The 18,959-nt window shown below is 34.7% G+C and overlaps 1 protein-coding gene across 1 annotated transcript in view; it reads right to left on the bottom strand.

Moving 5' to 3' along the window:
- Positions 1 to 18,959, bottom strand: part of NAALADL2 (N-acetylated alpha-linked acidic dipeptidase like 2) — a 903,327-nt gene that overhangs the window by 657,535 nt on the left and 226,833 nt on the right. The window lies entirely within an intron of this gene.

The raw sequence follows: 18,959 nt of genomic DNA, 5'->3' as shown, positions 1-18,959 counted from the left end.
TCTTTTTTAGGAGTATTGCAGTTTCGGGTCTTACATTTAAGTCCTTAATCCATTTCAAGTTAATATTTATGATGGAGTAAGATAGGGGTTTCTTTTGCATGTGTACATTGTTTTCCTGACACGATTTATTGAAGACACTATTCTTTCCCCATTGTATTCTTGCCTCCTTGGTCAAAAATTAATTGACCATATATATTGGGTTTATTTCTGGGCTCACTATTCTGTTCCATTGACCTATTTTCTATGATTAATTTGTTTCATTGATCATTTTTGATCAAACAGATCATTGATGTGTTTGGATGACAAAATAATCTTTTGATCACTATAGCTTTGTAATATAGTTTGAAATCAACAAGTGTGATGTGTCCAGCTTTGTTCTTTTTTCTCAAGATTGCATTGGCTATTCAATGTCTTTTGTGGTTCCATATAGATTTTAGAAATGCCACTGGAATTCTGATAGGGATTACATTGAATCTGAAGATTGCTTTCGGTAGTGTGGACATTTTAACAATATTAATTCTTCAAATAAGAACATGAGATATCTTTCCATTGATTTGTCTTAATTTTTTTCATCAATGTCTTAAAGTTTTCAGTGTACAGGTCTTTCACCTCCTTGGTTAAATTTATTCTGAAGGATTTTATCCTTTATTCTAGGCTTCCAATTTGTTGGCTGATATTTGTTCATAGTAGTCTCTTAAGTCCCTTTGTATTTCTGTGGTGGCAGTTGTAATGTCTCCTCCTTTATCTCAGATTTTATTTGAGTCTTCTTTTTTCTTAGTCTAGCTAAAGGTTTGTTGATGTTGTTTATCTTCAAAAATACAGCTCAGTTTCATTGATCTTTTCCATTGCTTTTCTGGTCTCTATTTCAGTGATTTCTGTTATTTCCTGATCTTTGTTATTCCCATCTTTCTGCTAACTTTGGGCTTAGTTTGTTCTCTTTCTACTTTCTTCAGGCGTAAAGTTAGATTGCATATTTGAGATCTTTCTTTTTTCTTAAAGTATTTATCTCTATAAACTTCTTTTTAAAACTGTCTTTGCTGCATCCCATAAGTGTTCATATGTTCTGTTCCATTTTTTCTCAGGATGTATTTTGATTTCCCTTTTGATTTCTTCCATGACACACTGGTTACTCAGGAGTATGTTATTTAATTTCCATGTTTAAAAATTTTCCAGCTTTCTTCCTATTTTTGAGCTCTAGTTTTATACCACTGTGGTCAGAAAATATATTTGATATGATTTCATACTTGTTAAATTTGCTAAGTCTTGTTTTGTGACCTAAATTATGATCCATCCTGGAGATGTTCCATGTGTGCTTGAAAAGAAGGGGTATTCTGTTGCTGTTGGGTAGAATATTTTGTATATGTCTGTCAGGTTCATTTGGTCTAAAGTTTAGTTCATATTCAATATTTCCTTACTGATTTTCTGTCTGGATGATATATCCATTGTTTAAAGTTGGGTATTGGAGTCCCTAACTATTATTATATTGTTCAGATCTGTTAATGTTTGCTTAATATAGGTGCCAATGTTCAGTACCTATATACTTACAATTGTTACATACTCTTAATGAATCAATCCCTTTGTAATTACATAATGACGTGCTTTGTGTCTTTACAGTTTTTAAAGTAAGTCTATTTTGTCTGATATAAGATTGTAGGGGTCCTCAGTGGCCAAGGTTGTGACTGTACACAGTAGCAGTGAGGGCTGTTTGGTAGCAAAGGCTGCTGGGGACTCCCCATCTCTTTTTCTCCCATGTAGGATGTTTTGGCTGAAGGGATCCCTCTTGGTGCCTGGTTGGCTTGCAGGGCTACTACAGTGAGGGTGGCATGGGTGTCTGATGAATGGACACCCATAGAGTAATCACAAAGCCAGGGTCTGGAGTATAGGTGCTTGTAGAGTGATAGCAGCTCCCAGGATCCAGGACATTGGTCAGCCTACAGTGGCAGTGACTCTATTGCCTAAGTCACAAGAACACATGGAATGGCAGCTATATCCAGGTCTAAAGTGCAGGTATAGCAGAGTAGCCATGGTTCTGAGTTCTGGGGAATGTGCACGGTTAGGGGGGTGGTGGCAGCCCTGGTTCTGGGGACTCTGCAACAGCAATTCTTTTGGGTGTGGCGAGGGACAGCAGCATCTCCCTCTCCTGGGAGTCTGCAACAGTGACGGCTTTTGGTTACTTCAGTGGTGAAAGCTGCTGGTATCCTCTAAGCATCAGATCGCTGAAGTCCATGCCAATGAACATTTTGGGGCCTCCCATCATGAAAGCTGTCGGGAGTTTGTGGCTGTCGGGGTGTTACAGTCCTGAGTGACAAGATTGTTAGGATCCTCCACAGAGCCAACCACTGGGGACCATGGTGGCATCCTCTGCATGGTTGATACCAATAGCCTCCACCCTTCTTGGTTCCTAGCCATCTTTGGATGTCCCAGCTAAACTGATCTCCCCCACAACCTCTCTCCTTTTTTCTTGACCCACTGTGTTGCTATAGCCCTCCCAGACCTATTTTAGTGCCTGGGTATCTAATTTTTTTTTTGGTGGGGGGGAGGAGGGGTGAATACAGGCTAGTATTTCCTACTCCCTCATCTTGCTCTCTTCCCTGTTCTTTCATTGCTGTATCTGATCTCTGCCTCTGCAACTCTCTTTCTTTGTTCCTAACTGCAGTTCTTTCTGCAGTATTTTGGACAGGGCAAGTAAACTAACTGAATTGAAACTTAACTCAGTTTGATGAAAAAAACATTTGGAAATTAATAAACAATAATATCCTTTTGTAATATGTATAAAGTGGACTTGCAGAATACATACTTTTTATTCATGTAAATTTGACTATGTACAGTCAACATTAACAGAAAAAGAGAAGAGAAATTTTAATACTACTTTAGACTTCTTTTTTTTTTTTTTCTCCTCTACCCAGTGAATTGATGACCATAAGTCTACCAATTAGTAGGCAAGATGTTTACTCTGCCATTTCTTTTGCTAGTCTCAGGTTCAAAGTGCTTTACAGTGTAAGCAACACAAAAAAATGTTTTAAGATGTTTATACTATACAACATAGCCTTGAAAGGTAAATAAAATACTACTTTAGGGACTCAAATGAAGAATTAGTAAATTGTCTCAATGCTGGAGAATTTCTAAATATTATTCACTATTAAGCTAAAATTACTGAGTAAAGGATATTTGTATTCTCTATTTCACTTTCAATTTAAAAGATATATACTTTTTGTATTATAATTTCATTTTTCAATGTTATGAAAAAATTGAATATATAATATATAACATCTATAACTTATGAAGAATAATGAAAGAATGACCCAGCCTATGAAGTATAACATTTCCAATATTACTGAAGCCCTCTAGATAGTCTTTATTTCATCAGTTACCCTGGCCCGCAGGGTAATCACCAACCTTTTTTCTCTTTTTGTGGCTTCCTTTGTCTTCTTTTTATAGATTTAATATGTATGTATCTATAAGTCCTTAACAGTTCATTCCTTAGGCTTTTAGTTTCTACCTTTATATACTTGGTATCTTCTATATATTCTTTTTTTACATATATTGACATATGACATTACGTAAGTTTAAAGTGTACAACATGATGATTTGATACACTTATATATTACAAAATGATTACCACCATACCATTAGCTAACACCTTCAGCACATCATAAACTATCATCTATTTTTTGTGGTGAGAACATTTAAGATCTACTCTCTGGGCTTCCCTGGTGGCACAGTGGTTGAGAATCTGCCTGCCAATGCAGGGGACACGGGTTCGAGCCCTGGTCTGGGAAGATCCCATATGCCGTGGAGCAACTAGGCCCGTGAGCCACAACTACTGAACCTGCGCGTCTGGAGCCTGTGCTCCGCAACAAGAGAGGCCGCGATGGTGAGAGGCCCGCGCATCGCGATGAAGAGTGGCCCCCGCTCACCGCAACTAGAGAAAGCCCTTGCACAGAAACGAAGACCCAACACAGCCAAGAATTAATTAATTAATTTTTAAAAAAAAGATCTACTATCCTAGCAGCTTACAATATGATGATTATTGTAAATATACGAATATTCTTTTGTGATTTGATTTTCACTCAGTATTAGATTTCTGAGATTCTCCAGGTTTATTATCAGTTTCCTGAGACAAATATTTTAAAGTTGTTTTGTTTTTTCATTATTACAAATAATGCTGCATTGATCATTCTTGTCTATGTTTCCTAATAGATATAGGCAAGAACCTCTCTAGGGAAGGACTTACTGGTCCATAGGTTATGTGCTTGTATAACTTTAATCAAAAATGCCAAAATGTTTTTTTAAAAGTTCTGATTGCACTGCTGCCAGGTCTGCATGAAACTTATTCTTCCATTCCTCACCAATACCTGGTATTGTCTTTATAATTTTATTTTATTTTATCTTATCTTATATTTTTATCAAGGGTAGTGGGTGTAAAATTGTATATCATTATGTAACTCAGAAATACTGTCACTGGTGTATGCTAAATAGTCTTCCAAAGCTTGTTGTACTACCAGCATTATTTAAGAGATCCTTTTTTTTTGTTTTTTCAGTACGCGGACCTCTCACTGTTGTGGCCTCTCCCGCTGTGGAGCACAGGCTCCGGACACGCAGGCTCAGCGGCCATGGCTCAGGGGCCCAGCCGCTCTGCAGCATGTGGGATCTTCCTGGACCGGAGCATGAACCCATGTCTCCTGCATCGGCAGGCAGACTCTCAACCACTGCGCCACCAGGGAAGCCCTAAGAGGTCCTATTTTTAGAGTATCTAACTTTTCTATCCAATAAAAGTAAAATTGTATCCAACTATGATTTTAATTTGCATTTCCAGGATTACTAATGAAGATTTTTTCATGTATTATTTAGCCACCCATATTCCCTTTCTATGCAATGACTATCTGTGTCTTTTGCCCACATTTATGGAAGCTTTTGTGTATTCCTGATAATATTTTTAGGTCAGGTGTAGGGTACCTATCTTCTCCCAGTTTTTGGCTTCTCTTTCATTTTCAATGTCTTGTTTTATGGTATTATAAAAGTTTATAATCTTAATGTACATTTTTTAAAGGTTTTTGGTTTCTTGTTTGTTTTTAATAGAATGTACAGTGCCATAAGCTGGCCACAGCATGGTGTCATTTGCTCCAGAGAGCCTTTGTGTACATGTATTTTTTAATACAGCGTAATGGTTTCCACATTTTCCTGATGTGCTTAAGAAATTCCTCTCAGGGATTTCCCTGGTGGCACAGTGGTTAAGAATCTGCCTGCCAATGCAGGGGACACGAGTTCGAGTCCTGGTCTGGGAAGATCCCACGTGTCGCGGAGCAACTAAGCCCATGAGCCACAACTACTGAGCTTGTGCTCTAGAGCCCACGAGCCACAACTACTGAGCCCATGTGCTACAGCTACTGAAGCCCATGTGCCTAGAGCCTGTGCTTCACAGCAAAGAGAAGCCACCACAATGAGAAGCCCACACACAGCAACGAAGACCCAACACAGCCATAAATCAATAAATTAATTTTGAAAAAGAAATTCTTCTCAAACCTGAGGAAATGAAGTCATTCTCATAAAAGTTTTAAAGAATTAAGTTTCTCACATTTCAATGTTTCCTTGGAATATGTGTGTGTGTGTGTGTGTGTGTGTGTGTGTGTGTGTGGTATGGGGTAGGAATGCATGAAATATTACTTTTTTCCATATGAATAATCATCCTAGTCACCTTTGTCATATTCTTCACTCATGTGCAGTGACAGTCATATACAACTTTGTACATGTCTGTGAGTCTGACTCAGCTCCTTAGTCAATTCCATTAGTCCTTTTGATCCATCTTCATAGAAATATTCTATTTTAATTATTATTACCTTAAAATATGCCTCAGTATTCAGAAGGGCAAGTCCTCCTACTTGTTCTTCCTCAAGAACATCTTATTGTTTCTTTTTCTCTTCCATACTAATATTAAAATGAGTGTATCAATTTCCATATCAAGATTATGATTAGAATTACACTGAGACAAGATCAATATGAGAAGAAATATCATCCTTATAATAAAATAACAATAAGCCCTAAATATTATCAAATACCCAGTTAGTGTTAACATAAAAATGTTTTAAAATTAAAATATTTTCTGCTTATTGATGGTGTAGAGGAATACTATTCCATTGTTCTATCAACTAATCCTGCTAGACTCTAATTATAATATTTGTATCTTTTTCTTAGTTTTCTTCATTAAAAATATGATAAGCAAATAATGAAGTTTTATTACTACCTTTCTCGTCATTTATAGATTGTAATTTTTTGATTACTAAGCAGGCTAAAACCTCCAGAAGATATTTAATAAAATATTTAATAAGTTATGATAGTTATTTCTAAATATTAGATTAAATATGTTCCTCTCATTTTGATAGAAGCTGTTTTATAATTAGGTATTGGATTTTATCAGAAATTCTGATGCATTTATTAAGACAATAATATTATCCTTTTCTTAATAGGGTGGATTACCTTAATTGAAATTTGTTAGCATTAACTCAAACTTGCATTCCAAAAATTAACTCTACTTAGTAGAATGCATTATGATTTTTAGCTATTATGTGATTTATTTTGCAAACATTTTATTCACAATTATCATGTCTATCTTTATAAGTAAAGCTGGTATGCAACTTTCAGGCATGATTTTAATTTGAAGTTACACAAACCTCATAAAATGAGGTAGAGAGTATTTCGTCTCTCGATCTGTTTTTTTGGGAGAACTTGAATATGATTATAATTTTTGAAAAATAGATATTATTCTATTTTTTTAACATCTTTATTGGAGTATAATTGCTTTACAATGTTGTGTTAGTTTCTGCTGTATAACAAAGTGAATCAGCTATACAGCATATACATATATCCCCCTATCTCTTCCCTCTTGCATCTCCCTCCTACCCTCCCTATCCCACCCCTCTAGGTGGTCACAACACTGAGCTGATCTCCCTGTGCTATGCAGCTGCTTCCCACTAGCTATCTATTTTACATTTGGTAGTGTATATATGTCCATGCCACTCTCTCACTTCATCCCAGCTTACCCTTTCCCCTCCCCGTGTCCTCAAGTCCATTCTCTACGTCTGCATCTTTATTCCTGTCCTGCCCCTAGTTTCTTCAGAACCTTTTTTTTTTTTTTTAGATTCCATATATATGTGTTAGCATACAGTATTTGTTTTTCTCTTTCTGAATAGTTATTATTCTTAAACTAAAAATTGTCTGTACTTGATGTTATTATGGGAGAACTATGAACTGCTGATTCAAAATCTTTAATGCTATACTAATTTTATTAGTTCTTCTTTGAATCATAGCTCTTTTATTGCTCCCTGTGTCACTTGCTATTAATCTTCAAAGTTTCTGATTTCATCACTTGCCACAGTACTCTACCGTACGTTTTGATTGCCAACTTCTCTTACTATACTGTCAGCTCAGGATACCAGTGTTTTAAAGGAGGCATATGATAATATACCTCCTTTAAAGGTAGTACTGTAGGTACTGTACACAGCCTCTACATGTTTTGTATGGTACCTACTTAAAAATAATGCCAAAACCAAAAATGCACTAACTTGAGCACCTAACTCCCTACATGTATTAGACATGATGTCTTTGTAAGTACTGATTACTATTCCCACAGCATCTAATAGGGAAAAATCTGGATAAGCAGCTAAGAATTATGACCCAAATTCCTGCATCTTCCACAGACTTACATTGTAAATATTTTTTCAAAATTCATTGATATATCATTTTACACATTATCTTTACCTTAGAGAGATTATCTTATTCAAATCTTATACACTATGATGGTTGACTGGATTTAAGGTAGCATGTATTACAGTAGTCTGAATACCACTTTATCAATATAACAAAAATGCATCCTGAAAGATGTTAACAAAGCTTTGGTATACACATGGTTATAAAAGTACTGGTCTTTAAAAAATGATAGAGAAAACATTTCCTGATAAATATTGCCTAATATTCCAAATAATTAAGGTAATAAATACCTGTTCAAGCTTAATCTTCCTAAGATCAATTTTTAATTCTACTGCCTTTAAAACTGTATTTTAAATTTATCAAATTGTTTATATGAGTCTTGCCCCCTGCACCACCCCTCCAAAAAAGTTTTAAAGAAGCTATATGAGTTCTATGTTCTGAAATTATGTAACCTTTAAATCTAAATTGTTTTACATAAATCAGTTTTATTGATACAAATGGTTTGGTCAAATGATTCTATCCATTAATTATTCCAAATCCCTTGGAATGTTAAAATGCAGAAAATTTATTGAGAATCTATAGTTTTCTGAACTTTTTCCCCACAATATTTTGAGATATACGGTGAACAGTTCTGTTATAATTAGGCAGTTTGCTATATTCAAAAAGAAATGTTATTCAGTAATTAACTGCAATATAATTTCAATTTACTAATTTCAGAAAAAGCTGCAAAACTAGGAGTGTGTCACCTAAAATCACATGATATTTGATAAAAATTTCGCTCTGCCTTAATTTTTAGGAGTTTCCATGGGCCAGTAGTTTTGGCAGGAAGCATAATGAACTGTGATGCCTGAGACTTGAATTTGGAAGGAAGTTTGGCATTAGTGTTTCACTGGCTGGTAGAGACTGGAAATGGGAGGATTTTGGCTTTGGTAGACAAAATTCTGTTTATATCAATGTTTCACACCTGCTACTGGATGAGCCACAGAGCAACCCTGGTGTTCGAATTGGAGGAAGCGATGCATGTAGTATTCCTAGTGCAAGGGTGAGTGCCAAGATTCTACTGTAAATGAACAGGGAAAGAAAACATCTAAAGAAACACACTCACATTACACAGAAAACAAACAGCGCATTTACTCATGTCCACTGAGATATTCTTATGTGCATGTACAATAACATACACAAATACTCATATTGTACCTGTTTGATATTTCTTATTTGACTTGGTATTCAATGTAGTAAATTCTGTGAATCATGCACTATATGTACCTAGTAAATTTCAAGATTATAGCATGAACTGACTTTTTATCTCAATTTTGCTTTAGAAATATTAACACTAAAATGCATGGTAAAACTGTATTACACATGATAGCAAGAAATTAAGTGGTGAAGAGGGTAAAGGAACATTCTTTCACTTTTCCTCCCAGCCACTCACTAACACCATGCCAAATAAAACATGATTACTTGCTCAACTACTTTTTGCCTTTTAAAAGACCATATTAACAGTAAATCATGTATTTAATGTCTACTCTAGAGACTGAAAACATTGTGCATAATTATTTCACAAAAAGACCCTCATGTAACTACTGTTATTGTTTTACAGGTAAGAAATTTGAGGGTCAGGCAATGTAACCAAGATGTAAAATATCCCAGATTTTAAGGAGGTCAGATTTCTCCTACACTACATTGTATTTTAGATTTCCACTATACTACACTGCTATTTAGAAGGAGCAGATAGTCTTCCAAACCCTGATGCTTTCCAAAAGCAATACAAATGTTGAGGTTTATAAAGCATAGTATCTGGGTAAAATAATTAAAAGTTAGATGGTATGAGGTTGGAAGAAAGAGATCTTTATGCTCATGAGAAAATAAGACTTAGAGAAATCAAAGTATTTCAAGAACACAGTAGTCTAAATTTCAGTGTTTGAGAACCATCTGAACAAGAAAGAAAAAACTGCTTCTTATATACTCCATTAAAAAAAAAAAATTGCACAGAAGTAGATTAGCTGGAAGATATCTTCCTGTCTCCTCCTTGTGATCAAGGAGAACATGGTACATAGCTGTCTGCTTTGCACGTTATGGAAGGCACACAGACGGGCTTGGTAATCTCTAGCTAAATCCCTGGCATAAAGCTGGTAATTAATACTCAATTAATTTGATATTTCTTTTAACTTGATATTACACAAACAGTAAAATAAATGACTAAAACCCAGGACACACATAAATGAAACAAAATAAACTGCCAATACATCTGTTACTACCTGAATTAGAAAAAATAAGAGTCTAGTGGTATATCTCTACATATTTCATCCTTTGCGCACATTTATACAGGAGATAATTCCATCCCTGGTTAATAACGTGTGCATATTTGGATTGTAAGAAAAAAATACAGTAGTATCTAATGATGAAGCATTTAAAAATACATTTTAGAAAGAAGAAATGTGAAAAAAATGGAGGCTAATAAGCTTTTATAGAATGCACCAGCCCAGCACAAGAATGTTATACTTACTGTTAATAGCGCCTGGCTTTAGAGACTCTTTCTCTGTCTTTTAGGGAAAATAGTTGTCAAAGGTCACTTTCCGATTAAGCACCTAAATTATCTAAGCTAAATCTAAAAGTTCATTCACAAAATGGACAAGTTAATCCAATCAGTAAGACATTATAAGTCTTCAGTGTCATCTGCTTGGTTCTCTAATGCAATGACATAAACTTGGATGGTACCAAAACTTACATGGATTCTTGATTTAAATAGTCACTACTCTATGATCCAATGAATAAATATTGGAAGAAGTTATGATTTCAGTAAGATCATAACAAAAGTGACTGGTCTCCATACTTCAGAATAAGCATTTTTACTGAGAAATGTTTAAAGTACCTGAAACACTAACATGATTCCCTGTTCTTGACATTAACACAAAATTATTAACATATTTTACTAAACTTAAAAAATAAACTTAAGGAAAAGTATTGAGTCTCACCCTTTTTAACACATCCTAAAACTCTAACTACAGTTCCTTGTGCTTAGTAAATGGGAACCATAGCAAATAATCAGTAAATGTTTTTTACTAAATATACTGTTAAGACTATATTGAAAATATAATTTTAACATACTTATTTTCATTTATTTTCCAACATAGCAAATTAAATCTTGAGCAAGGTTGACTAAAATAATGAAGTAACCTTATATAATGGGGGGAATTAATATATTTAAAAAATAATTTTTAGAAATTGTCTTTCTGTGACACTGCAAATACATTAAAGCTATTGTCAAAACAATGAATGATAATGTCTCCATGAGGACAATAATCAAAATCAGTAAGAATTTGTGTTACTTGTCACTTGTTAATCAAAACTACCTTCCTTCAGGCACACATTCATTTCAGCACTCGAGTGAAATCTTCTCTATTAAATCATACTCATTATATGACATGTTGCATAAATCATGAGAAAAAACTCTTAAAACAGTCATCTTTATGAAATGCTTTGAAATCAATCTGTAGAGATATCTGGTCATTGAAAGTCATAACAGTATGGAAACAAAAGTGAAAAATGAAAAGTAAATGTTAAAATGATAGAAAAGTAGAGTTTTGACAAGAAAAACATATTGCATGTTGAGATATTTGAATAAGCTGTCATTTACAAGCTTCATCTCTATTGTATATGTGAAGAAAGAAGAAAAGAGGCTTATTGCTAGAGAGAAATGAGCAGCATTGATGGTGATGTATTTCTGACATATACTATCCCTAGTTGGGCCAGACCCTCATCTGATGAACATCATGAATAAGCCAGGATAAATGGACAACAAACTGTCAACAAAAGATTGGTAGAGGGTAGTGGGTACAGGTGGAGAGAGACAGGAGCTTTGGAAAGAGGAGAATAGAGAGTGGAAAGACTGGATTATCCATTCGGTAAAAGAGGGCTTACCTATTGGTTTTCACATATAAGCTAGATGACCTTGTGCATATAAGTATCTTTTGAGTCTCAGTTTCCACACTGTAATATGTTGAATAGTAACATGTTAAGGTTTTTTTGAGAGCATTAAATACATATGTAAAGTGCTTAGCACAGTCTCTAGCACTTCCAGGAGTATAACAAAGGTTACTTTTCTTTCCCTTTTCCTGTCCTAAATGATCTATCCCAAGTACTGAAACAAGAATAACAGCATCTACTTTAGTATAAGAACTGCATCAGAATATATACATAGACATAATTTGATTCATGGTTGAAACTACTGATATTAAGCCCTATTTGCCATCTTTCTCTTCTTCTGAGAAAGTTCATGATATTTGAATATACTGCCACACATTTGAATTCTAGACACTGGATTCAATGTTTTATATTTTCTTTCTTCCCTCCAGGTCCTTAACAGTTGGGAGCACAATGGAAAAGTTAAGTCTAGAATGATCTCAGATTATTGGTTACTTATTCTTCACAGAAAAATTACCATCATCTCCCTTTAAAATCTTTTATTTTTTCTTTATGTAATTAGTGTGTATTTACTGGAGGAAAAAAATAGAAAACACAGAGGAGCAAAAAAGTTTAACAAAAGAATGCAAGAAAATAATCCCAACAGGAAAATGCTCTCCTGGTAATAAAAACAAAAACAACAACAACAACAACAAAATATTACCTGTTGGCAAAATTGAGTTCACAATTCAAATGCTTTTTAAAATAAATACTCATAATTGTTACGGCATTTATACTGTCACCACTACCAACATTTTCTGAGTGTTTGCTCTGTGCCAATCATTGTTTTAGGTGGTTTATATTCATATAATATTTGAACACAAAATTTCAAATTATATTAAAATGGGCCTAGGAAAGAATTAGAATAATTCCCAAGTTTTAAGAAAAGATGTCTAGAAATTTGTTTCTTTGCCCTGGCCCACACCAAACAGCTGAATATAGAGATGCCAGTTAATGAAGACTGGCAGAGCAAGCTGACAGCATCAAGTCTGGAGGATAGATCAGTAAGCAGTTTCAGAGAATTGTATTCTTTCTAGTAATCTAGAGATGGTGGACATTTCTTGGATCTAGGTCAAATATGTCTTTGTGTGTGTATGTTCATACCACTGAATGAATACTGGTGATGCTAATCCAACTGATGAAGCAAAAGTAGATGGCTAATATGCTCCCAGATGAAGGAAAAAAACAAACAAAGAAGAGTACTCTCATCACTGAATATCTACTATGTACAAGGAAATGTAAAAGCTCCCATCTGGCAAAATCTGGCTAAAACATGTGAACTTCTTTGGCAGTTGGTCAAATCTCACTTTGAACTGTCCCATGCATTTTTTTTTGGACTTTGCCACTAGATACGTATTTTTATTCTCACATTCATTCTCCTCCCGGCCCTCCACCCACAAAATGATCACTGACTATCTACTGTGTAGCAGCCACTGTGTTTATTTCAGGTAAATGGTTAAACCAAACAGACAAAACTCCTTGATCTCTAGTTAAGTGAGGTAGGCTTTAAAACTTACAAAATAAAATTTGAAAGTACGGAGAAAATATGCAAATTCACAATCAGAGTTGGAAATTTTAACAAACTTCTCTCACTAACTGATAGAATAAACAGAAAAAGAAAAGTTGACTTTTCTGGAATAATATGACTGGAATAATAATTTTAAAAATTGACCAATTTGACATACACAGAAAACCATACCCAATAACTTTCTAAGTGCACATGGAACATTTACCGAAACTTCCCATATGGTAGGCCATAAAGCACAAACTTCAAAACACTAAAATCATACAAACTGTATGTTTTGAACACAGTGGAGTTAGGCTAGAAACAAAAAAGAAAAATATAAGCAGAAATTCCAGTTGCTTAGAAATTAGATAATTCTCCTTAGTAACCAGTAAGTCAAAGGTGAAATTAAAATAGAAATAGGGAATATTTTTAAATGAATGATACTGAAAATATGACAGCAGTATTTTAGGGAAGCAGCTAAAGCAGAGCTTAGAGAAAAATGTATTGTCTTAAACAAGTAAGAAAACAGAAAGTCAATGATTTAGCTTCAATTTCAAGAAATTAGAAAAATAAAAACAAAATAAACTCAAATGAAATTTAAAAGAAGGAAGTAATAAATATAAGAACAAAAATTATCAAAATAGAAAACAAATGTATAGGAGAAAAAATCCTATGGACGCTCTGATATGCATTTTGGGTTTTTGGTTTTTTAATTATTTATTTATTTATTTTTGGCTGCATTGGGTCTTTGTTGCTGCACGCGGGCTTTCACTAGTTACAGAGAGCAGGGGCTACTCTTTGTTGTGGTGGGTGGGCGTCTCATTGCGGTGGCTTCTCTTGTTATGGAGCACAGGCTCTAGGTGTGCAGGCTTCAGTAGTTGTGGCATGCAGGCTCAGTAGTTGTGGCTCATGGGTTCTAGAGCACAGGCTTAGTAGTTGTGGTGCACTGGCTTAGTTGCTCCATGGTATGTGGGATCTTCACAGACCAGGGCTCGAACGTGTGTCCCCTGCATTAGCAGGCAGATTCTTAACCACTGTGCCACCAGGGAAGTCCTGGTATTTTTTTTTTTATAACACATGAATTTTTAATAGATATTTTACTAATATAAATATTTTTATATATATTTTTTAATAAATATCTTTTAATTACCTATTATGGAACATTTACATAGTACATGAATATTTAATATTTGGAATCCATTTACATAATATATGAAGTACCTAATACATGAAACAACTAAAAAGTATGCTTCATTTTAACCTAAAAATTCAGCTAGCAAAGAACTGAAATATACATAATGGTTTTCAGAAACTTGATCAGGCTACTCATTAAACACAGTTAAAGTAACATGGATATTACCTATTCATGTTCCCCTGCCCTTTCCTTAGTCATCACCATTTTTATGGCTTCTATATACCATACACAAACTATGATTTAATTTCTCTCATTAGCCAATGGGTTTGGATTTCCTAACAAACTCCAATGAAGACATAGACCCGAAGATAATAGAAGGAAAAATATAAGGGAAATGAACTAATTCTTTAGAGCCCACTACTCCAAATCCTTGTTTTAATTCTTGGAATATGGGCATAAGCTTATCTTCATATGAGTTCATGGCTGCTTATGGCTACACAATGTTTAAAGTGGTGTATAGTTAAAGCTAGAGCTCTTATTTTTCTTATAGTCACTCACTGCACTTTTCACAGCCATAATAATGTTACATAATTATATTGAACTGTGTTAAGCTAACTGTGAGAAAAAGGTACCAACCAAGCAACTTCTGTTAATTGCCACCTTTAGCATTACTTTTCATGGATGGCCAGCAGACTATTTTTAGTCTTTAAAAATATATGCACATATTTCCAAATTAAATCATGCTGTTTGGGAATACTTGAACTAATTTTTAGTCTATATGAAATTAATAAAACAAAAACATTTAATTTGAATCCTAAGCAAGAAAGCCATGCAAAGTAGAGTTTCTTCTTCTGCTTGTTATTTTTGGAAAAACAAAGCTTCTGTGAGGACTGAAAACTGGAAATGAGCACACAATGCTGCTGGCCAGGCTTTCCTCAATATTTCTCTCAAAGAACTGAAATGTCATTATTTTTATATTGTTCAATACCTCTCTCTGTATGTTTTGGCTATTTGCACCATGTTGGGCTGTACTCAGCACATGTATAAACAGAGAGAAAAAAAGGGAACAAAATTGTTCTAATTTTTTTTCGGAATTCAATTATATTGTAGACATAATCCAAAATAACAATATATCAAATACCTAAAGCATTGATACTCCTATATCTTGTATTTTATTAACAATTAAAATTGGAAGTTTTAAAAAAATCCAGAATTTCTGATTCTTCTTTTTTCTCCTTTCTTTTCTGCTCTCATCTTTTAAATTGAAGATCTGACATCACTGGTCTGGAATTCTTGCTTCTGAACAATCTACTGGAGTGGAGAATGTTCGGCTACTTTAGACAAAGCGTGAGCCTTGCAGTTCACTATGTGCCCTGTCCCCAGTACTCTAGCACTTACTCTATTTATTTTACAATATCTAGTTGGCTTAAATAGGCTTTTTAGTTTTTTGACCTCCCTTCCTAAAATATATACTCTAGAAAGGTAGCAATTGTAAATAATTTATCTACTTTTCAATGAACTTGTTGCAACTATTTGCATTTATCTTTAAAGATTTTTTTTAATACTCTCTTGAGGGCTTATTAAGCCTGAGGTAATTCATTTTATTTCCTATAAACTAATGGAACCAAAAAATATGCTAAAGAAAACGGCCACAGCAGAATTTAATTTTTTTTAACATCTTTATTGGAGTATAATCGCTTTACAATGGTGTGTTAGTTTCTGCTGTATAACAAAGTGAATCAGCTATACGTATACATATATTCCCATATCTCCTCCCTCTTGCATCTCCCTCCCACCCTTCTAGGTGGACACAATTTTTTTTTAATATTAACGACACTGGTATATGTGAAAAAATGAGGGAATGGGAATAGGGATATGCAGTATTCATAATTGGTCATCTTTTTTCTTATGAATGCATTTATACTACTTCTTGTAATACTAAAAGTCAAAAAAGAATTTTACAAATCAAATAAGAAGCCATGCGGTACACTTGTGACAGATTATTGGCAGGCTAGAAAATGCATTTGTCTTTGGGAAGGATGATTAAAAATTGGCACTAAAATTATTCATCCATTAAGCATCTACTGACATGTCATGATATCAGAGAAATTAATAGAAAAGAAATAATTCTATTTAGAGATAATTCCATTTGGTCCTACATTTTTCTACAGGAATATGTTTATTACTACCCAGCCTGTCTGTCTGACTAAACCAGTCCTCACAGTCTTACTACCTATCCTATCCAAAAGAATTATTTTAATTATAAAAAGAATCAGGCCCAGATTGATAGATTGTTTGAAATGTTTTCAATGGAATGAGTGTGGACTGGCCTGTAGGCATAAAATCAAGGGTTGAATTGCTGAATTAGGGGTATGCAGACAACCACATCACTTCTAAGAACGAGAGAGGTCATCAACTAAAATGATTTCTGACCCAGTGTTTAGAGGGCATTACTTGCATAATTCCTAAGGCCAGAATTCTCCAAGGGACATTAAGGAAGCCATAGAAGTGGCCTGGGAGGCGGCCACAGCCTGGCGATGAGAAACAACACTGAACAATGTGCAAAAATCCAAGTAAGCAGACAATTGTCAGGTAATTGGTTCCCAGATAGCAAGACTCCTGCAAGAGTTTATAAATCTGGAGCAGTCTTCAGTCCCTGGGCAGAGAAGACTAAGAAATGCAAGACAAAGTGCCACGAGAGGGAGGACCAAGTGATACATCAGGACTATGATTTAAGAATTGGCATTTTATTAGAGGAAATAGGGCTTCCCTGGTGGCACAGTGGTTATGAGTCCGCCTGCCAATGCAGGGGACACGGGTTCGTGCCCTGGTCTGGGAAGATCCCACACGCCGTGGAGAGGCTGGGCCCGTGAGCCATGGCCGCTGAGCCTGTGCGTCTGGAGCCTGTGCTCCTCAACAGGAGAGGCCACAACAGCAAGAGGCCCGTGTACCGAAAAAAAAAAAAACAAAAAAAACTATACAGTATTAGAGGAAATAGACATAATACTAACATGGGAGAAATGCAAGTTTTTGGTGATATTTCTCTGATTATTGATGAACCAGCACTAATAATAATGATGATTTATAAACATGCATTTCAATCCTGAAAAGTATATGTACCAAAACATCAGAGATGAGGAAACTGAAGTTCGGATAGATTGAGTTAGAAAACTCTAATTCAAAAAGATACACATACACCAGTGTTCACTGCAGCACTATTTACAATAGCCAAGACACGGAAGCAACCTAAACATCCACAGACAGATGAATGGATAAAGAAGATATGGGGTGTGCGTGTGTGTGTGTGTGTGTGTGTGTATACAGTGCAGTATTACTCAGCCATAAAAAAGAATGAAATAATGTCATTTGCAGCAACATGGATGGACCTAGAGATTATCATATTAAGTGAAGTCAGACAAAGACAAATATCATAATGATATGACTTATACGTGAATCTAAAAAAAGGGTATAAATGAACTTATTTACAAAGCAGAAATAGAGCCACAGATGTAGAAAACAAATTTATGGTTACCAAAGAGGATAGTGGGGTTTGGTGGGGGAGATAAATCAAGAGTTTGGGATTAACATAGACACACTACTGTATATAAAATAGGTGAACAACAAGGCCCTACTGTATAGCACAGGGAATTATACTCAATATCTTGTAATAATCTATAATGGAAAATAATCTGAAAAAGAGTATGTATATATATATATATATATAACTGAATCAATTTGTTGTACACTTGAAACTAACACAACACTGTAAATTAACTATACTTCAATAAAAAAAATAAAATAAAGAATACTTTACAATAAATCTCTAAAAAAAAAAGAAAGATGGAGTTAGAGACTCTCATATTTCCCCTTAATAGTGATTAATCTCAGAGACTGTGATGGTGATTTGATTGCATGTAGATGTCAAGTAACTTCAGTTGGGGAAGAAGAGAGTCATAGTTGCTGGGAACCACTAAATGAGCCCAATTATAGGAAAGCAATTTATATCATCTAAAGTTGCCAACAACATGTAAAGAATTAGTAAGCCCCATTACTTGATGCAAATGCATTACACACTTGTGCGTTGTGAAGTCACCACAAAACCAAACACTTATGTATATGGATCCAAATTAAGACCCAAGAAAGTCTATACTGCTGAATTGTGGGTCTTAATGGTTAGGGCTTGAATTAACAAAGAACGTGTGCAAATGGAATCATGTTCTTATTAATTACATTTTATTTTGATATCTACATAGCTTAAAGTTGCCAGTTTAGTAAGAATGAACAAAACTAGCTCCAATTTTGTTCTTAATATCTGTACTAACTTCGTAGTTCTATCAAACAGCACAAGAATATGTTTGCTGTCTCTTGAAGACTCTACAAGAAAAAATGGTTTTCTCATGACAACTGATTTTTACTTTTCAGGGGTCAGCCAAAGAAGACTGATGATAAACAATACCTTAACTCACCTAAAGCTCCAACAGGATATGAATAGATCCATCAAAATGAAATCAGTAACTGACATTTGTACAAAATATGCAATTAATCCAAAGGTTTATAGCCTCTCAAGATAAATAACTGTCAGGAAGCCATCCTGTACTGAAAGAATGTTGCATCTGAAAGGCACTTAACAATTTCCAGCTCTGCTGTGAA

Source organism: Lipotes vexillifer, unplaced genomic scaffold, assembly GCF_000442215.2.
Source record: "Lipotes vexillifer unplaced genomic scaffold, Lipotes_vexillifer_v1.1 scaffold487, whole genome shotgun sequence".
Classification (NCBI taxonomy): domain Eukaryota; kingdom Metazoa; phylum Chordata; class Mammalia; order Artiodactyla; family Lipotidae; genus Lipotes; species Lipotes vexillifer.
This window is presented reverse-complemented; position numbering and strand designations above follow the sequence as displayed.